The following is a 22,322-nucleotide window of genomic DNA, read 5'->3' as shown; positions in this document are numbered from 1 at the left end:
GCTTCCTCCTCCTGCATACGTTTCTCTATATTTTGCTGCCATTTCATCTTCTCACGCAATTTTCTTTTTATTTGACACATTCAGAGCCCTTTTAACTTTTTTTGTATGGTGGTTGCGGATTCATTAAAGTTTGCAACGTATTAATATTGCCGTGACATCAAGACAACTTGCACTACACTTGACATTTAGTTCATCGAAGAGTCCAGGTTACGTTGCTAGTGGTGTTGACGGTGCGAATTTATTTGTCCCATGTTCAGTGGATTTTTGCTTATCATTGGCACGTATGTATATGTACAAGTTGCATCACTTAATTAAATTGAGCCTTAACTTAGTTTTTCATTTTGTTCTACAATTTCCTCATTGACGCTTTTCATCTAAGTATAATAACTGAAAAATTGGTTAAGACTGATAATGTAATTAGGTTGAACGAACAAAAAAATAATTTGAGTATTTCCAAGCTTCGGCAAACAACATTACATTGGTTCCGTCTGGCTACGTGGCATTCGCAGATTTTGAAATATTCGAGCATGATAGAACACCGTGTGTGTGCGTGCGTGCGTGTGCGTGTGCGTGTGCGTGTGCGTGTGCGTGCGTGCGTGTGCGTGTGTGTGTGTGTGTGTGTGTGTGTGTGTGTGTGTGTGTGTGTGTGTGTGTGTGTGTGTGTGTTGGCCTTGGTGTCTTTGTGGACTTCTTATTATATTGTTACGTAGGAAGACGCAGACGACAAGCTATGTACAAATATATTTACAAGGAAAATACGCTGCGCTTGGCCAAGAGGCAACAGCCCGCGCTAGCTTCTAAATCGTCATCTTCGTCTTCTTCCTGCTCAGCTCTTCGTCAGTGGGAACATACCCCGTAGCACTACCCCCGGCGGCAAAAGCGCCGTCCCGGAGCGACTAAAGGCTGGACTCTGAAGCAGTGTAGTAGCTCTTGAGCCTACTGACGTGCACGACATCACTAGACGCCAGAGTAGATGACGAGGTTGAGCTCACAGGAGCAATTTCATAAGTCACAGGCGTCACCTGGCGCAGCACGCGGTAGGGTACTGTGTATCGCGAAAGGAGCTTTTGTGAAAGTCCGACGTGACGAGAGGGCGACCACAAGAGCACGAGCGCACCAGGCGAAAACTGCACGTCACGGTGGCGGGCGTTGTACTGACGCTGCTGAGTGGTTTGCGAGTCCGTCAGTCGAGCACGGGCAAGCTGGCGTGCATGGTCGGCGAGAGCGATGGCGTCGCGCGCATACTCGCTTGTTAACGCGATAGCGTTAAGGAGCTCGTGTCGCAGAAAAGCCGGTGTCGTCGGCGTCGGGTGTCGGCGTCGGCGGCGTTGACCGTGAGCGATAAATCACGGCAGGCGCTTCATAAATAAAAAGCAACTTCCAAGATTGGCCCGGTGGGAATCGAACCCAGGTCTCCGGAGTGTGAGACGGAGACGCTACCACTCAGCCACGAGTTCGATGCTTCCAAGCGGTGCAAACGCGCCTCTAGTGAATGCGGTGTTGCCTTCGAAACGAGCCGTGGAAAGTTATACTGCGGTGTATATCGGTAATTATGAACATGTAACGTACAGAAGTCACAATTACACGAGTTGCGAAGTGCGTTTCCGCTGCATTTCTTCTGCGCTTTCCGCACACGCAGAGCCATCTTGCGGCAAACACAGAAGACCCCCTCCTCTCAATGTACGGCGCTGCCCCGACAGGAGGAGCGCCGCGCGCGCATTGGGACCGCTGCCAGGCGCGTCGCGGGACTCCCTCTCCCCTGACGACGCTTCGCCGTGCTTCCGGTTTAGATTACTATCTATCTCTCTGCCCGTGCCGATCACGACGTTTGGCTGGCGTAGATCGTTTCCCCTCCGAGACACCGAGTTCTTTGGTTCGTTTCGCTGCGCTGCGTTGCTTGACGCTCACCGCGTGATAGGTGGGCGCTAAGTCCGATGCGGGGCGCATCGTAAGTGATTGCTGTGCCGTAGCGCATTGTCTTATACCCCTTGGCGGGTCGACGGGAACGCTGTCGCGTCCCACTCTTGAAGGCGAAGCTTAAGCGTCCTCCAATTTTTGAGATCGAAGTAGGAGGAAGTGCCGTGTCAAGGGGCAAGGTCGGTTCGCGACCGTAGAGCAGATAAAAGGGAGAAAATCCGGCGGTGTCGTGCCGGGAAGAATTATAAGCGAATGTGACGTAAGGAAGGGCAATGTCCCAGTCGCGGTGGTCCTTGGAAACGTACTTTGACAGCATATCGGTAAGAGTACGGTTTAACCGCTCTGTCAGGGCATTGGTTTGAGGATGGTATGAGGTAGTCAGCTTGTGTTGAGTGGAGCAGGAACGTACAATGTCGGCGATAACTTTCGAGAGGAAGTTACGACCACGGTCAGTGAGCAGCTGTCGCGGGGCGCCATGAAGTAAGATAATGTCCCGCAAGAGAAAGTCCGCGACGTCAGTGGCGCAACTGGTAGGGAGAGCCCGCGTGATAGCGTATCGGGTGGCGTAGTCAGTTGCGACGGCTACCCATTTGTTCCCAGAGGATGACGTGGGAAAGGGACCGAGGAGGTCTAATCCAACACGAAAGAACGGTTCCACAGGGACAGTGATCGGCTGGAGATGACCGGCAGGTAGCACCTGAGGTGTTTTCCGATGCTGGCAGGTATCACAGGCAGCAACATAGTGTCGGACAGAGCGAGCGAGACCAGGCCAATAGAAGCGGCGGCGGACGCGGTCGTACGTGCGGGTTACGCCAAGATGTCCTGCAGTAGGTGCGTCATGCATCTCAAAGAGCACAGTCTGTCGTAGATGTTTTGGCACGACAAGAAGAAGATCAGATCCGTCAGGGAGGAAGTTCCTTCGGTACAGAATGCCGCCCTGGAGGACATATCGGCGAACGGATGCGTCGGTAGGTGTAGAGCGCAGACGCTCGATGAGTACTCGCAGCGATAGGTCTCGGTACTTCTCATCGGCGATGTTAACGAAGGCAGACACAGAGAAAATGCCGTCGGCAGTACTACTGTCGGCGTCGTCAGGCTCGTCTACCGGGTAGCGAGACAGGCAGTCAGCGTCCTTGTGTAGTCGGCCAGATTTGTAGGTGACAGAGAACGAATATTCTTGGAGGCGTAGGGCCCAGCGACCAAGTCTTCCTGAAGGGTCTTTCAATGAGCATAACCAACAAAGCGCGTGATGGTCTGTGATAACGGAAAAGGGTCGGCCATATAAGTATGGGCGGAACTTCGCAACCGCCCAAACTAGGGCCAGACACTCACGCTCAGTGATGGAACAGTTGCGCTCCGCGGGTGAGAGGAGCCTGCTGGCGTAAGCGATAACACGGTCGTTGCCGCGCTGGCGTTGTGCCAGTACTGCGCCAATTCCGTGACCGCTGGCATCAGTACGAACTTCGGTAGGCGCAGACGGATCGAAATGGGCCAGAACGGGAGGCGTTGTGAGAACGTCGATGAGATGCGAGAATGCAGAGGCCTCGTTAACGCCCCACTGGAAAGGGGCGTCTTTTTTCAAAAGCTCGGTTAGTGGTCGTGCTATGGCCGCGAAATTTTTCACGAAACGGCGGAAGTAGGAACAAAGGCCGATGAAGCTGCGCACATCCTTGACACACTTCGGAACAGGAAAGTGCGTAACAGCATGGATCTTGCCTGGGTCCGGTTGCACTCCGTTCGCGTCAACGAGATGCCCAAGGACGGTAATCTGGCGACGGCCGAATTGGCACTTCGATGCGTTCAGTTGCAGACCGGCGCGACGAAAAACGTCCAGGACTGCCGAGAGGCGCTCGAGGTGCGTAGCGAACGTTGGGGAGAATACTATGACGTCGTCCAAGTAGCACAGGCATGTGGACCATTTGAAACCGTGAAGAAGGGAGTCCATCATGCGTTCAAAGGTGGCAGGAGCGTTACATAGACCAAACGGCATTACTTTGAATTGATAAAGACCGTCCGGAGTTACAAAAGCAGTCTTCTCGCGGTCGAGATCGTCCACAGCAATCTGCCAGCAGCCGGAGCGGAGGTCAATAGAAGAGAAGTAGCGAGCACCATGGAGGCAGTCAAGGGCGTCATCGATCCGAGGTAGGGGATACACGTCCTTTTTGGTAACCCTGTTAAGGTGCCGATAATCCACGCAAAAGCGCCATGAACCATCCTTCTTTTTTACCAGTACAACCGGTGACGCCCATGGACTACATGACGGTTCTATGATGTTATTGGCAAGCATTTTGCGAACTTCAGCGTGAATAACTTGACGCTCAACCGGTGACACTCGATACGGGCGGCGATGAATAGGAGGGGCATCGCCGGTATTAATGCGATGTTTAACAGTTGTAGTTTGGGCCAAAGGACGATCGTTAAAGTCAAAAATATCGTTGTAGGAAAGCAGAACGCGGTAGAGCTCACGAGCGTGCTCGGACGGCATGTCGGGCGCAATCATTTTCTGTAAGTCGGCGATGGTGCAAGTTGTCGACTGAGATGGTAGAGGAGGATCGGCTGAATTGCTGTCTACCTCAATAGATGCTATTGAGTGATCTTCGAATGAGCAAAGCTGGGCCAGAGACATCCCGCGTGGCAGCACTTGTGTCGTCAAGCCAAAATTGACCACTGGCAGGCAGACGCAATTAGCCGTAATAGATAAAACGGTATGAGGTACCGTGATCCCGTGTGTAAGGAGGACGTCTTGTATAGGAGCCGCGATATAGTGACCGTCGGGCACTGGTGGGGATGACACTAGGTCAACGTAAGTCAGTGCCGTAGGTGGCAAGCGAACAAAGTCGACGGAACTGAGGCGACTGGGGTGTGGTTCAGCGGGATCCAGAACAGGCAGGTCAAGGCGGAGAGTACTGGCGGAACAATCAATGAGAGCAGAATGTGCGGAGAGGAAGTCTAAGCCGAGGATGATGTCGTGGGGACAGTGGGCGATGACTGTGAATAGCACGACTGTTGAGCGATCGGCGAAGGAGACGCGGGCGGCACACATACCAATTACGGGGGCTGTTCCGCCATCGGCGACACGGACAACAAGCGTCGTGGTGGGCGTGATTATTTTTTTCAGGCGGGTACGAAAGTCCGCGCTCATTACCGACAAATGCGCCCCAGTGTCTATAAGAGCAGATACAGGAACACCGTCGACTTGCACGTCAAGAAGGTTCAGATGAGTGGGCAACGTCAGTGGAGGATTTGGCGGCGTAGGGAGCAATGCAGCGTCACCTCGAGGCGCTGCATCATTCAGTTTTCCGGCTGGGAGCGGCGTCCGAAGGGAGTCGGCGAAAAGGAGCGACGGGGCTGGGGAGAGCGAGATTGTCGTCCTTGGGGCGAAGGTGAACGAGAATAGGGGCGGTTCGGCGCAGGAGAGTCAGTGGCGGCATTATCGGAGCGTGCGGCATAAGGACGAGAAGGGCCACCCGATGGGCGAGAATAGGCAGTATAAGCAGACCGGGTCGGGGAAGTCCAGCGACTTCGACAGTGCCGAGAAATGTGCCCGATGCGACGGCAGTGAAAACAAATGGGCTTGTCGTCAGCAGTGCGCCATTCAGCTGGGTTGCGGAAACGTGGTGGGTAAGACGATGCGGGACGGGGCGGAATCGAAGAAGCCGGATGGGTATCAGGGTGATGGGCCGAGCAGATGGTGTGAAGGCCCATGTTTTCGAACTCCTGGCGGACAACTGCCTGGATCAGGGAAACCGTGACTGCCGGTGCGTTGGTGGGGCTGGAGTCGAAGGCAGCCGGATAGGCGGCCTCAATCTCACGCCGAACGATCTTGGTAATATCGCCGGTGTTGTGGGGACGAGGAGTGTCGGCACAGGAAGAAGTCGCTGGGGTGTTGGGCAGACGGGCAAACAGCTGATCGATACGTCTGCTTTTAGCGAGTTCCAGGCGGCGGCACTCTTTGAGAACAGCATCCACCGTCGCGACGTTGTTGAATACGAGCAAGTTGAAGGCGTCATCGGCAATGCCTTTGAGGATGTGGGATACCTTGTCCGACTCAGGCATGTGTGCATCAACTTTGCGGCACAGAGCCAGGACGTCCTGAATGTACGTGACATAGGGCTCTGTTGACGTCTGCACACGGCCGGAAAGCGCCTTCTGCGCGGCAAGTTTGTGACCGTAGGGGTTGCCGAACAAGTCTCGGAGCTTTTGCTTGAACGAATCCCAACTGAACCAAACTCGAGGTGTGCCACCGAGGTAAAAGACTACGTTGGCGAGCATGATAGTGGGGTCCCACCGGTTATTGCGGCTGACGTGTTCGTAAAGGCTGAGCCAGTCCTCGACGTCTTCCCCATCTTTTGCCGAGAATACGCCAGGATCACGGGGAGCGGAGAGGGTGATGTAGGTCGTCGAAGTGGCAGCAGGTGTCGGAGCCGGTGGAGTCGGGTTGGCGTCGCCGGGAGCCATGAAGGTAGGCTCGACGTACCGTTCACTGCGAAGCTCCGTGACGAGGTACAGGGAACGTCCACCTCCACCAAATATGTTACGTAGGAAGACGCAGACGACAAGCTATGTACAAATATATTTACAAGGAAAATACGCTGCGCTTGGCCAAGAGGCAACAGCCCGCGCTAGCTTCTAAATCGTCGTCTTCGTCTTCTTCCTGCTCAGCTCTTCGTCAGTGGGAACATACCCCGTAGCAATATGATTAATAAAAATCAGGCCCCTCGGTTCTCTTTTTGCTCGTTCACATGTATATCTATACATAAAGGCACCAAGGTCAACATAGGGGAAATTTCTTGTGTATATATATATATATATATATATATATATATATATATATATATATATATATATATATATATATATATATATATATATATATATATATATATATATATATATATATATATATATATATATATATAGATAGATAGATAGATAGATAGATAGATAGATAGATAGATAGATAGATAGATAGATAGATAGATAGATAGATAGATAGATAGATAGATAGATAGATAGATAGATAGATAGATAGATAGATAGATAGATAGATAGATAGATAGATAGATAGATAGATAGATAGATAGATAGATAGATAGATAGATAGATAGATAGATAGATAGATAGATAGATAGATAGATAGATAGATAGATAGATAGATAGATAGATAGATAGATAGATAGATAGATAGATAGATAGATAGATAGATATTGCGGGGAGCACACGCGCCCGTTTTCTCCCGTGCACTCACGCCGTCGCGTTCGCACGTTGCGGACGCGTGCACCCCCCCCCCTTCCCCCCGACACGCGGGAAAGAGAAAAGTAACCAACGCGCGACGAGGAGATTCCCCTCGCTCTGACCCGTGCTCGCTCAAGGGTTGCAGAAAACAGTGCTAACCTTTCCCTTCTTCATTATGAACTCCTCCTCTCTCTCGCAAAGGTAAAACGGTGTAAAAGAGCGTCACCGGGATAGGCATGCTCTCTCTAGCGCCCCGACCTGCAACCTGCCGGATACGGATACCTGCCGCAACCCGTGAGTGACCCCGTTGGCTATCACGCGTAACGAGGCAAGCCTATTTATTACTTATTGACGCCATAGCGTTGAAGGGCAACTTCGGCGATTTTTCGATGTCCACTGATGTTAACAAAATTTTAACTATATGTTCTCTTTTGCACTCTAGTTATCTGTTCCGAACTATATGACTCGAAGTCATTTAATTTTCCTGAAAATGAATTTTAAAGATTGGTTGCGTTCCCGACTCATGACTTTCTACTGGCCACCGTGTGTTTGTGACATTAGAGGTGCACTGCCGCTGAAATCGTCGCCTGAAATGCCGCTGTCTAGCTTGGGAACGCTGTAAAAGCTGCCTGTGTCGTAAGGAGGCATCAACAGCTTCGCTTCTTTGGCGTTAGCGCCACGCGTACTGCGTGTTTGGCAAGCGTTCTGCGTGTTTACGTTATGGTAGCGTAGGACCTGGTGTCATCGACTCATCGTGCCGTCACACGAATCAGCTACCCGCTTCGTTTCGGTCTCTCGTTTATTGGTTATTTAAAATTACTGATGAATTTCCAAGCAAATTGAACCATCCTCCCGGTGACAGGACTGTCAATGCCATTTGAAAATAACAATGTCCTAATATAAGAAGCCAACAAACATTGCCACCAAGTGCAATACAGGGGAAATTACTTGTACTTCCCAAATGAATTAAAGAAATGATAAAGTATTGGAAATTAAAGTGGATGAAAAAACATGCGAAGACGTGAGATCGTTCTCCACCTGTGGCAAGTTGTTTTCCTATCCACTTTATTTTCCATTAATTTATCATTTCTTTAATTAACTTGGTAAGTACAAGTAATTTCCCCGATGTTGTCGTTGGTGGCAATGTTTGTTGACTTCTTATATGATTAATAAAATCGGGCCCTTCGGGTAACCCCTTTCTTGTCGTTGCTATATGACATGCGGAGTAAGCGGTTTATGTTGCCCCACCATTCTATCACTAAGGTTGCTCGTACCTTGTCTTACATTCTTGACAAAATTATTCCTCGGAATTTTCACAATGACAGCCCCACAAACAAATGTCATCAAGGGAAACACCGACAGCACATTCCCTTCATGCTAAATCTGCTCAGACATAAATATTAAAAGTGCGAAACAATAACATAAACCTGAAAATGATGTACATTTTTGACGCGGCTGTGCGCTAGCTCCGGGATTGGCCCACGAAAGAGGCCGCGTTTTTACCAGAAAGCTCGCCTTCGTGCATAGCGTTCGCCGCCATCGCTTCCGGGTTAAAAATATGGTTACATAAACTGCAGTTGCTGGGAAACGCGAGGAGCAGTCGGGCATTGAATGCTATCGCGTTCCACTCTTAAATTCGAAATTTAATGTAAATTTTTTACGGAGTGGACTTCCCTCTGCAAGTGTTATTTATGCTCTCAGGAATAAACACTGTTAGAGCTGACACTGCTGGTTGCCTTATTCGCCCGAATCCAACGTAGCTGCGATTACACGCTCTGCGGGTTGGGGAGTACTACCGAACGACTCTGTGTGTCTAGATGCGGAGCTTGCCTTCATCCCTAGCCTCATGCAGAACTTACCCCCACAATATATATATATATATATATATATATATATATATATATATATATATATATATATATATATATATATATATATATATATATATATGCGTGTGTGTGTACTTGTACTTACTAATTGAAGTAAATAAATGATGATAAGTTTTTGGAAATGAAAGTGGAGTGAAAAACAACTTGCCACAGGAGGAGGAAGATCCCACGTGGGATAGTTGCCCACCTGCGACAAGCTATTCTGAGGAAACCCTACCCTCGCGAAAACATAGAGCGGCGCATTTACTACTTCTACCGAATTCTGCTCTTTTAAGGGTATTGCCTTCCCGAACTTTGTGGCGGGGCGAACCGCAGCAAGTAACGATTTCCAGTTTTTGTCACCGGAAGCGTCCCTGCCACATCTATCACATGACGGCGAAAGGGCTCAGAGATGGGAGGCACAAGTTTCAAAGGGGCCTTGCTTTTGTCGTGGGGCTTACCAGCTCGTTGGCAGGAGTCACGCACACCCTGACATGATTTTCAACATCGCGGAAACACCCTGACCAATAAAACTCTGTTAGCGACCTGTCCTTAGTCTTCCCAATTCTCAAATGTCCTGGCCAGCCTTCCCCGGGACAAAGCTACAGGATATTAGATCGATATCTAGTGGGCACAACGACCTGACCAAACATGCGAGCCTTAGCACTGCGGTAGCGCCGACACAAGACGCCATTCCTTAAGGGAAAGCCGACATTCTTGCGCGCGAGCCCTGCCTTGACTGTGTTTCATATCTCTTTTAGACTGGAATCTTCTGCTTGCTCCCTAATGAGAACGTCATCACTTTTCCTAGCACTTCTATCAAGCGAGCTAGACCACGGCAGAACAAAGAACTCTTCGACACATTCGGCGTCGCTCATCAATGCGCTCTCGAACTCGGTTTCCTTTGTTGTTCTGCCTGCCTAGCAGCGTTCACCTCTGTATTTCCTATAATCTCTATTTCATGTTTCACAGCATCTCCCTCACTACTCAGATATTGAAGCGTTTTCTGGTTCAATTGCAGACTCATCGCCGAGTGGATTGCTCACTTCCAAGTCGTTATCGCGTTCTTTCATTTCCAGTTTAGCAGCTTAAGCCCATGATTTAGATCTCGTTAGAGCATGAACGGTACCCAACGCCCGATCTTTATGCTGGTCCCTCAATAGGTGATGAGTACGTTTAGAGAACAAGTAAGGGTACTGCGGCGGCAGCTTGTTGGAAACGGCCGCCTCAGTACACGCTAATAGCCCGCTGATCACCACATCCACGACCGGAAGGCAGGCAGTCGTGTACCTAACACAGGATTCACCCAAGCGCGTTTGCCATTGTATTGCTCCTGCTTCACATAATGCGGGTGTACCAGGTCAATGGCTGTTCCGCTGTCTCGCAACAATTTGCAGTTTTAACGCGACAGCGTTAAGGAGCTCGTGTCGCAGAAAAGTTGATGTCGGCGGCGGCGTTGGCCATGAGCGAAAAATGACGGAAGGCAATTCATAATAAAACAACTTGCAAGATGCATGAGCTGTGTGGGAATCGAGCCAGGGTATCCGGAGTGTGAGACGGAGACGCTACCACTCAGCCATGAGTTCGATGGTTCAAAGTGGAACAAAAGCGCCTCTAGTGAATGCGGTGTTGCCTTAGAAACGTGCCGTAGAAAGTTATACTGCGGTGTATATCGGTAATTATGAGCATGTAAATTACAGAAGTCGCAGTTAAACGCGTAGCGAAGTACGTTTCCGCTACATTTCTTCTGCGCTTGCCACACACGCAGAGCCATCTTGCGGCAAACACAGAACACTCCCTCCTCGCAATGTACGGCGCTGCCCCGACAGGTGGCGCGCCACTCGCCCGCTTCACCCCTTCGTCTCGTTTGAGCGCATTGGGGCCGTGCGGGGACCGGTGCGAGGATGCCACAATACCCTTGCGTTTAATAAGTTTTCTCGCTCTCTCCCCTTCCAACTTCCAGCGTGCGTCACTCGAACCCATCGTGTTTAGGCGACGCGGCTCCTCTTTCCGCTCACAGCGCGATTCCTAGGTGCAGTGTCCGATGCGGGACGCCTCTGACGTGATCGCTGCGCCGTAGCCCGCCTGGTGGGAAAGTGTCCCCTGCGATGTGTGCCGTGCTGCTGCCGAGGAGTCGTGGGTCTGCGTGGTGCTCCCAAGCGAGATAGAGGACGATCCCATCGAGGCGTCAGCCCCATGATCGCGTCTGCCTTCATGGCGCGTCGCGGCTCGGCTGTCCGTGCCGATCACGACGTTTGGCTCGCGTAGATCGTTTCTCCCTCCAAGACACCGAGTTCTTTGGTTCGTTCCGCTTGCTCAGGCGCACATTTTGTCTTTGTGTGACTCAAGAGCATGCCGAGCGAATGAGTGGGTGGTGCGAACGGGGTACGATAACACTATCGCCTTCCACTCTTGAAGGCGAAGCTTAAGCGTCCTCCAATTTTTTTTCCTATTCACATGCAGTTTAGACAGGTACAGTTTGAGCAACTCATAATTAGTCTGCGAGTCAGAAGCGTACGCAACTTTTGGTTTGCGGCAGCCGACAGCTATATGACCGGTTTGGTTGCAGTTAAAGCACGTAACAGGCCTCCGTTTTTCGAACAAGCTCTTGTTCGAGCGTTTCTCATGAATCTCTCGTGAACTTTCGGCTCCACTTCTTCCACAGCGCTTTCATATTACTGGGGCTTAGCTGTTGTCCCCTTCCAGCTTCTCTTTTCCACCGCACTGGCGATCGTAGCCTCTTCTTTTTTCCTCTGTGTGACGTATACTGATCCACCAGGTTAGCGGTTGACGGCACCGACTCGACACGATCCCCGTCTTGGATCCAAAGTTTCATTGCCTCCGGCACTTTTGAGTAAAACTGCTCCAAGTCAAATATCTATACTGCCTTTTCAATGCTGCCAAACGCTTTGGCGCCGTTTAACCATTCGGCAAAATTTAACTTTAAAGGGACACTAAAGGGAAACAATAAATCAGTTTAGACTAATAAAGCTTTGTTTGAGAACCCTGCAGGCAGTCATTTCAAAAAAATAGTTTGAATATTAGATGAGAAAATGAAGGTCTAAGTATGAGTATTTGAATTTCGCGCCGAAACGCCAGCGCCGGTACGTCAGCGTGACGTCGGGGATTCCAAAGTTTCTTTTCGCATTTGGGCCGCGTTGGCTGAATAAAGGTTCCCGAAACTTGGCATGTTTAATATTTGGTTCCTTTAGAACACAATGTAGTCAATCTGAACCGCTATATAGAATTAGTAGGCCCTAGAAGATGCCATCAAAATCCATGACGTCACAGCCCCCAGGTGCGGGAACTTAAGTAGGCGTCGCCACCCGTATTTCGTTCTTGCGCTTTTTTCTGGCTTACCAAACGTCTTATCGTTGTAAGAGTGGTGTTTTTGGTGTTGTAGAACGGTGATTTACTGATGCGGAAGTAATCACTTTTCACTTTAGTGTCCCTTTAACTCATAAGTGGCGCCCTGCCTCTTGTTCAGACTTCGAAATATCTGCCTGAATGCCTCTGCTGACAAATGAAACCGCTAAAATAGGCTCTCTTTCACCTGATCATAGTGGTCAGAATCATCCAGACAACCTCGCAAAAACGTCTGCTGCCTCGCAGGGCAACAAACTGTGCAAGCGACGCGCACGAGGGCTTCGAACAAATTTTGACTTTTCATACGTTCCCTCGAAATTTATGAGATAGAAGCCTATGTTTTGCCCAACCTTGAAGGGCTGCGTAAGCTTAGATCGATCATGAAGGTCATGTCTGCCTGCTCCCTCTGATTCCGGAACCACACTTCTCTTTCTCAATTCGACTTCAAGTCGAAGTTTATTTATCTGAAGCTCGATTAGCTTGTGCTCGACCACCTTGCGCCTTAAGATCTCCTTCAACATTTCTGCGATTTCCTCTTTCGCAAGGTCCATGCTTGATGCTTGCTTTCGTAATTTGAAGCTGAACTTAAACGCTCCTCGCAAACGGATATTAACTCAGTTCTAAGCAACCATTTCAGATCCATCGGCGAACACTGGTGTGACAATGCCTCGACCTCTACCCAGAAGTTCCAAAACGCATGATTCTGCGGCAAGCCCCCAACAGCGACTATAGGATTACACCTCTATCCAGTCATCCTGGTCCCTCAAAAGAGCAAATCCAACATACACCAAACCTAAGCTGTCCGTCCCCGTGATTTCGATGTGCTGTCGTCCGTCATACTTCAGGCTAGATCCCACCGATCACCATCCAGTTGTTGCGTGTGCCGAGGTATGCGTGGCCGGCAGAAGGCCTGGGACAAACTTCACGCAGAGTCAGAGACGAGGAAAGCTGTCTCGGCGAGGAATTCTTTATGCAACGCTTACATGTTGTGCTGTTAGAAGGAGAGATCAACAGAACAGCTGAAAGGTGCCTAAATAACATTCCTCAGTCCCCAGATTCACCAGGCAGTCCATAAGGACGAAAAAAAGTCGAGGTAGAGAGCGTCCCGCCAGCCTCCGTGGTCTTATCGTCATCCTCGGTGGCCGGCGCTTCCTGGAACCGCGCTGCGGCGTCAGGCCGATCTCGCGGCCGTCAGAGTGGTGCGTCGAGCAAGTTTTATAGCCCGGCCAAAGAAAACTAAGTGCCAAAGAAAACTAAGTGCAAGGCACGGGGTCGAAACACAGCTATCCTTTAGAAATCGTTCCAAACACAGCGGGAGTCGTCCTTGGTGCGGGCGCCGCAGGCGGCGGTGCATTGCTGCCGGCACGGTGAGTGGCCGAATAACAGTCCGTGAGCCTGTGGCTGCTTCCGTCGAGCCGTGCACGCAGTCGTCGTGTACCCGAAGCAGGCACCATGCGGGGATGAATGCGGCCTCCATGGTCGCGACACCATAGCTCTGGCCTCCCGTCAAACAAACCCCAGTGCACAAACGTAACACTAGGCACGCCTCTCTCCGGATGTTTCTCCTCAAGGATAGGACATTACACAGCCGTAATTTTGATCCCCACGGCTCTGACCTTCTGCTCGTCATCCCATCACACCTGCGTTCGACTGTGGAATTGCTGCCGTATTGGAGGCGCTGTGGCGGTCTTCTTTGCCGTGTTGATCTCCTCAAAAGCGGACTTCTCTCATTTGATGTCGCCGTTGCACCTCCGTTTGACGACGCATGTTCGTTTACAATGCCGTCGTTGTCGCTTTCGTCGTCCGTGGAATCTCCGGTGCATGACTTCATGCTGAATGGTTCGGCTGTCGCAAGAAGGTGCTGTCCGGTTCCTACGCAGCATTTTGCCGTCTTCTGTCTCTACTCGGTAGGACCTTGGTTGCTCGGCTCGCATCACTGACTTTCGTATCCCATCGGTCTCCGCGCACTCGCACGACTTGTCCTTTCCGCAAAGGAGCGTCTCGACTGTTCCGTCTGTCGATGCTTCCGCACAGACGTGCTGGGTACTTCAGGAAAATCCGGCAATGGCTTCGAAGCCGTCGACCAAATAGCAGTTCACCTGGCGATATGCCGTCTTCCAGAGGACATGACCTGTAACTGAGCAATCCAATCCGGAAGTCCTCTCTTCCTTCGGTTGTTTTTTTAAGGATTCTATTAACCACCTGAACCCCTTTCTCGGCCAAGCCATTTGAGCGTGGAAACCGCGGACTTGAAGTGACATGCTGGTAATCGTACCTTTTTGAGAAGAGCAGAAACTCGCGGCCGGAGAGTTGCGGTTCGTCGTCAGTGCACACTTCTTTTGGTACGCCGTGTCTAGCAAATATTGCACTTAGTTTATCAATCACACCGGCTGCTGACGTGTCCTGCAACTGCTCAACCTCGGGAAGATTAGACAATGCATCATACGCTCAAAGATACGATTACCAATCCTACACCACGCGTGCGCAGGCACTGGGCGGATAAGAAGGGGTTCGCTGTGTTGCTTGTAAGCGTGCTTCTGGCATACTGAGAATTTTTTAATCAGATTTTTGACATAAGTGTTCATACCTGGCCAGAAAACCAAACGACGCGCACGTTCTTTGCACTTATTTAGTCCCATGTGGCCTTCATGACTTCTCAACATTTCTTGGCGCATGCTGGTTGGCACCACGACCTTACACCCCTTTAGTAGCACCCCGCTTACTGTTGACAGTTCACTTTCGGAATGCTTAAGCCGTCCCTGCACAGGTTGGTGCTTCTGAAGGCACGTGACGACACTATGCAAGTAGCTGTCATTTCGCGTTTCTTTTGATAGGCGCTCTAACGTGGCATCGCTTACCAGTGACGATGCAGCACCTACGGCGTGAATATCGATGTCTTCTGCTTCATCCTTTTGCGGTTTTCCTACAGAGGCACGTGACAGCAGGTCTGGCAACACGAACTGCTTTCCTGGAACAAAGTGCAGAGTGAAACTGTATTTTAGTAAACGTAGGAAGAAGCGCTGCAGTCTCGGTGGCATGTCAGCAATTGCCCTTTGCGAAATATTGATCAGGGGGTGGTGGTCTGTTTCGAGGATGACCGTGCGTTCATATACAAAATGTTGAAATTTCTCGCACCCGGATACCACAGCCAACGACTCGTTCTCAATCTGCGAATACCGTTTTTGGAGACGGTGAGTACTCGTGAAGCATACACAACAGGTTTCCAAGCGTCCCCGTAACGCTGTAGCAATGTTGAGCCGATGATATTTTGCGATGCATCCGAAGCTATTTTAGTGTCACGCATCGGGTCGAAGATAGCCAGAACTGGCTGGCTGCTTAAAGTTGCCCAGATATGGTTCCATTCTATGGCATGGTTATCCGTCCAATCGAAAACACTGTCTTTTCTTATCAGGTCTCGGAGTAACTTCTGCTATCTTGGGCTGGTCGTTTCTGAGCGCTCTCCGCTCTCGCGAGCGGCGTTGTCTTCGGCTCGTTGAAAGAGGGTGCGCGCCCTGTGTTCGGCTGGTTCTTCTCGATTGCTCTCCTCCATCTTGGAGCGCTTTGAGGCGCTCCGAGCCCTGTCATCGGAGCAGTCATCGAGATTGAAACGTCATCGCAGCGCCGCGTCGCTGCTGTTGGCGACGGCCCACCGTAACCTTGGCAACCTAGGCCACTGCATGCTGGCGTCTCGACGAACGCTCGTCTCGCCGGCACGTCCGCCGGTTTTTCCGGCAGTGCCGGGAGCTTTGGATAGGCGAATCGTCGGACGTTGGCAGTAGTCACGTGGTTTCGCATCGGTAATTTCCTCCTCCGAGAGCGAGTCGCACGTTCGGCTTGCGCGCTTGTCCTCTACCCTCGAGCTCGGGAAAACGCCCGATCTACCCGACTCTGCTTCTGGGCATACAGGCGACCAGTCGAAGATACCATTAGTTTTTTCTGCGAGTGCCGGTACAAACTTAGCGAAATAGTTGACGACACCTAGCATTCTATGAACTTCTTTCTTGTCCATCGGTGGCGGTAGATGTAGAACTGATTCGATGGAATCAGGGCTTGGCCGTATGCAGTTTTCGGAAATGACATCGCCAAGAAAAGAAATTTCTGGCACACTAATTTAACATTTTGAAGCATTGAATGCTAATCCCGCTTTACGCGCGGACTGAAGGATTGCTCGTAGCCTTTCGTCGAGCTCTTTCCTTGAAGTGCCCCACACTACGATGTCGTCGACGTACACACATACACCAGGAATCCCGTCAAAGATCTCGTTCGTGTACCTTTGAAATACTTCGGATGCTGACGCTATGCCGAAAGGAAGCCTGAGGAAACGATAACGCCCAAACAGGGTCGAAAACGTGCAGATCCTGGATGTTTCTTCATGTAACGGTATTTGATGAAATCCAGATTTGGCGTCTAGTCGTGAAAAATATCGCGCTCCCACAAGCTCGGCTTCTATGTCATCGCGACGAGGCATCTGTAAGTGCTCCCGCTTGAGACCTTCATTAATTTTCCTAGGATCCATGCATATACGTAGCTGACCGTCCTTCTTGACGATAACTAACGGACTTAACCAGTCTGTTGGCTCTTCAACCTTGGCAATGATGCCTGCCTTGAGCATCCGGTCGAGTTCCGCCCGCAGTGGTTTTAGCAGCGCCAGGGGTACTCGTCTAGCCATCTGGACCGTCGGTACGGCGTCTTGTCGAAACACCATTTTGTGCAGCTGCTGATCGCATGCGGTGCCGGTGAAGACGTCGTTGTATTCCTGCACGAACTCTGTAGTTCCCTTTGTCGTCATTGCATCAACCAACCTGACGAAAAGCCCCAGGCGCTCGCTTGCTTCGAGACCAATAATCGCGCGCCCATTCTTTACAAGGAAGACGTCGACGTCAGTCGCCGTCTTGCCGACTGTGACCTTCAATCTGGCTACCGTGAAGTGATTGATGATTCCTCCCCCATATAGGAGCGTAGCACTGAATTACTTTCTCTTATTTGTGCCACAGGCACAAATAAGAGAAAGTATAGTATAGAAAGTATAGAAAGTATACCATACGGCAGAAGGTTGGCTTGTGCACCGGTGTCCACTTACAAGTTGATGTGCTCGCTGCCGACTAGTGCTTCTGCTACCCAGTCACGATGGCTTTCAACAGTATCTACCCATACGTCGAGAATCGTGAAGTCTTCGTCAGCATTGACTTCTGCCACTTGCCTGTTGCTCTTGCATTGCCCAACAAAATGGTTCTTGCCTCCGCATCGTCTACAGGTGCGTCCAAACGCCGAACAATTCCTCGAGCCGTGCTTCCGACGACACCTACTGCATTTAAATACTGCGAATGCAACAGTTCCTTTGGGCTTGCTTGGATACGGTCAACTTGGCGCTGTTCGCGTGCCCAAAGTAGATTTTGTGCATCTGACAACTCGGCGGATTTGCACACCTGCTCAGCTTTCGCCAGTGTCAATTCCTTGTCCCTTAGCAGCTTCTGGCGCACTTTGTCGTCACTCGTTCGAAATACAATTTGGTCACGGATCATTCAATTTTCCATTACACCGAAGTTGCATGATTTCGCCAGGTGCTTCAGGTCCCTTGCGAATGGTTCAAATGGCTCGCCTTCTGCTTGGACTCGTCGTCGAAATAGGTACCGCTCATGTACTTCATTCACCTGCGCTTCGCAGTACTCATCGAATTTCTTGATAACGGTCGCATAGTCCATTATTTCGGCGTCTTCAGTGAAAGTCAAGTTGTTGTAGATTTCCAACACATCTTCGCCTCCCGAACTGAGCAGCAGGGCAGTCTTCGTGCCATCATCCCGAGGCTTGTCTTTTGGCACCGAAGCTGCTAGGAAAAGCTCGAATTTTTGCTTAAAAAGCTTCCATTGTTTGGCAATGTCGCCACTCAGGCGTAACGGTTCAGGAGGCTTTAAGAATTCCATCACGGGTGGCTACGCACTTCTGACACCATGTTTCGTGCCGTTCGCGCAAATAATACGATCGAGCCAAGTGTCAGTCAACACAGAATCCCGTTGCTTTATTTGCTCAACTATTTATGCGTTGTGGGTAGGAGAGGAAACACGTTTAAGATAGCGTTCGAGGGCATGTTCGTTGATACCATCGTTAGTGGGCATGCGCAGTAATGCCGAGTTGATCATGATGCGCATGTCTTTATAAAACACGATACAGCCGTAGCTTTCTCTCGGCAGTCGTCGAAGACATCCTCCGCTCCTGCTCGACAAAGCATAAATTCAGCACGCCATACGATCCACAGACCAACGGCCTCACGGAGCGCCTCAACCAGACTGTCACGGACATGTTTTCGAAGTACTTTGCGGCCGACCCTTACGACTTGGGTCTTCGTTTACCATATGTGACGTTCGAGTATAATTCATCGCGTCATGGCACCACCGGTTATTCGCTATTCGGTCTCCTATACGACCGAGTACCCTCGTTGCCCTTGGGCACCTTGCTGCCCTCGCCCGCACGTTCTGCTGATGAATCACGACGCCCGCGACGTGATCGCACGCGTCGACCATGCGCGGCAGCTCGCCCGCTCCCGTCTACAGGCCTCAGAGACACATGCTACCGGAGCATCACAGGCGCCTCTGCGATTGCCACCATCACGACGTGCATTTTTCTCCGGGTTCTCTGCTGCTTCTCTCGTCGCCCATTCGCCGCGTGGGCCTTGCCGACAAGCTGCTGTCGCGTTACACTGGTCCATAGCGTGTGGTGCGACAAGTGACCGATGTCACATATGAAATCAGCCCTAGCGACCCCTCTACGTCGTCAGCAGCAAGTGACATCGTTCGCGTATATAACGAGACTAAAGACCTATCACACACCTTTCAGCACGGATGTGTAGCTTAAGCTCCGGGATGGTGCTTCTACAGCCGGGGGTGATGATACGGAACAGTTGCCACAGTGTGACTGCACTGAAGAGGAGGAAGATGACGTGTTCCCGACGGATATACGGTCGTCATCTTGGCCACCATTGGCTTATGTGTAAATATATTGTAAATAGCCTTGTGCATCAGCTACACGTAACTACACGAATTCCCTGGCGAAGGTCGAAACATCGAGCAAGAGAAAAAGTTAGTGAAGTTTCACTTCGTGAACGCGGGTTATGCGCAAGCGTATGGACGCCGCGAACATGCAGAGCGAGCACCACGGCGTCGAAGTACAAACGGAAAGGGCGTGAACAATGTGGGTGGTGGTGAAAACTCATTTATTTGGAGTAAAATTGCGGCGCGGAGACTCCGAGTGGTCGGATGTTGTTGGCTTGAGATGGGGGGTCCTCAGTACAGGGCTCCGCTTGCGGCTGCCGCTCTGCGGAACCGGTCAATCAGACCCAGCTGATTTTCCAGGCTCTCGCTGGCCAGCAGTTTTTCCCATCGCTCCGCCGTAGGGTATTCTATTTGGGGGGGCACTGCTGTGATGGCCTGACATGCCCATGTGATAAGGTGTGGAGTGGTTTCAGCTGAGCACCACGGGCAGCGAGGAGAGTACGTAGTAGGATGTTTATTTTATTGATGATAAGCAGATTGGGATACGTGCCACTTTGGATTTGCCCCCAACTAACTGATTCCTCTTTATTTGGTGTTCGGTGGGGGGCATAGGTTCGCCTAAGTCCTCTATAGTGTTCTAGAATAGCCGAGTAGTGGCACGGTACGGGCGGGAATGGGTTCCTCATGGGTGGAGTTGTAGGTGCTCGGCTCGTATACCCTGGAGCTACCCTATCCGCTGCCTGGTTTCCCTCCAGCCCCATGTGTACCAGGGTCCATATGATCCGACGCTGAATCGAGAGGGAGGTGTTTTTGGATGCTCGCCAGTGTCCGTCGCGCACAGGATGACATTTTGGGCAGGTTGGCTGATGCGCCCTTATCGATAGTTGCGGCAAGCTGCCTCGGAGTCCGTCAGAACTGTGAGCGATAGTCTATGTCTGTAGCGGTGGGAAAGAGCGAGCGCAATGGCTGTTTCTTCGGCCTCGGTGATGTTGTGATTGCGTATGGAGGCTCTGGTAAATTCTTGGAGTGTGTTGTCCGGAACTGTGGTTACTGCCGTGGGGTTCGTAGTTGGCGACGTCAACATATTATGTGGTGTTCTTGTGCCCGTACTTTCGTTCGAGGGCTACATTTTAGCTTCTCGCCAGTCCTGATGTAGTCGAGGGTCCATATTACTGGGGCCAGATTCGTAGGAGCTCAGAATTCGCGGTTGCACAGGCCAGGGCACGTGCTTGTATACGTATTGCTCCACGCAGGTGGCTGCTCGCTGCAGGTTATGTCTTTTTGTTTTCTCCAAGGGACCCCCGTGTGGCCCAGATGTTGATGTATTTCGCGTACGTTGCGCGATGTACGCCATCGATGCGCTGGAGTTCATGCACAAGACCAACCATGGCTATTCATCAGGCAACCATGGCTAATCATCAAAGTCGCTCCTATCAATCGAAGTGCGGGTCACGGATCACGGAGGCTATAGAACGATACCTATTTAAATATATGATTGTATATCATAATGAAGGCCGTTGAACTATATCTATGGTGCATCATCTTTCTTCAGTGCGATGGTTAATAGGGAAGACACAATAAATTAGCGAAATAGAGGACATACACACACACGCGCGCACATGGTCTAGACCGGTCGACTGCTGGACAAAATTTTTTTCCGTTCGGCGTGCGCATAGCAAATCCAGACGACAGTGGAGACATGCGATCCGGTGACGAAGAGCAAAAAGCATCAAATTATAATGTAAATGCTGCATTACCCGAGTCTTTAGCTGTCCTTAATCGACGCGTGGGTTCACATCGCCATCCCGACCCTGCGAAAGCAGATGTCCAGCGAAGCTGTTGACAACCACCATTGCAGCTGCTGAGGGGAGTATGCAATGCTTTATTGCTTTAGAGTAGGGGTAATTTTGACAGAACACCGCCGCTGGTCATATTGCCGTTTCTTTGTCCCTTTGCCGCTCCTCGTATTCACGCTGTTTCTTGGGAGTAATATACGTTGCTGACCCATAGCGGTGCAGCAACAACAATGAAATCGGCTGCTAGGTTGGTTCTTTTATGTACGAAAGGCTAGTGACGTCACCCCCCCGCCACAAGTTATCGTCGCCGTGGTAGCTTGAGCAAAAGTAATCCTTACCGGTAAACTTATGCCGGGAGCGCTACGTGATTCACAGAGTTATCAGGAGCGCCTTATCATCAATTATAAGAAGCCAACCAACACTGACACCAAGGACAACATAGGGGAAATTCGCGAAATGCGAAGGTTGTGGGTTCGGTTCCCACCTGCGGCAAGTTGTTTTTTCATCCACTTTAATTTCCATTAATTTATCGTTTCTTTATTTCACTTATTAGGGACAAGTAATTTCCCCTATGTTGTCCTTGGTGTCAGTGTTTGTTGTCTTCTTATGATACGACTAATAAAAAATCGGGCCCCTTGGTTAACCCCCTTTCTTCTCGTTATTACATAACGAGGGTCTCGAATCCGGCAACATTGATGCCTTCAGGTGGCATATGTGGGTTTATTGACCAGTTGCCTTCACCCTAAAAGATCACGTTCTCGTAACGCCTGCGGCAAAAAAAGACGTTCCACGTTCGCCGCCAAGGTCTGTGAGTGGTGGAACTGGCTAACACTCCCAGGGTTCTACTAGGACACATAAATACCCAAGAAAGTGGATGGGAAAACGGCACTGCGGTAGCTCAATTGGTAGAGCATCGCACGCGAAGTGCGAAGGTTGTGGGTTCGGTTCCCACCTCCGGCAAGTTGTTTTTTCATCCACTTTAACTTTCATTAATATATCGTTTCTTTATTTCATTTATTAAGCACAAGTAATTTCCCCTATGTTGTCCTTGGTGTCAGTGTTTGTTGGCTTCTTATGATATGACTAATAAAAAATCGGGCCCCTTGGTTAAGCCCCTTTCTTCTCGTTATCATCAATTATGTAGTTCGAATGCT

The 22,322-nt window shown here is 50.4% G+C and overlaps 1 long non-coding RNA gene across 2 annotated transcripts in view; it reads right to left on the bottom strand.

The window, feature by feature from the left end:
- The window catches only part of LOC135920767 (uncharacterized), a 77,147-nt gene that overhangs the window by 38,705 nt on the left and 16,120 nt on the right, over positions 1-22,322 (bottom strand). For both annotated transcript variants that reach the window (XR_011507311.1, XR_011507312.1), the window contains exon 2: positions 15,245-15,354. This is a non-coding gene — a long non-coding RNA (uncharacterized lncRNA). The remainder of the gene's footprint in view (positions 1-15,244; positions 15,355-22,322) is intronic.

Source organism: Dermacentor albipictus, chromosome 7 (assembly GCF_038994185.2).
Source record: "Dermacentor albipictus isolate Rhodes 1998 colony chromosome 7, USDA_Dalb.pri_finalv2, whole genome shotgun sequence".
Lineage (NCBI taxonomy): Eukaryota > Metazoa > Arthropoda > Arachnida > Ixodida > Ixodidae > Dermacentor > Dermacentor albipictus.
Note: the sequence above shows the minus strand (reverse complement) of the source record. Positions and strands in the feature narration are given on the sequence as shown.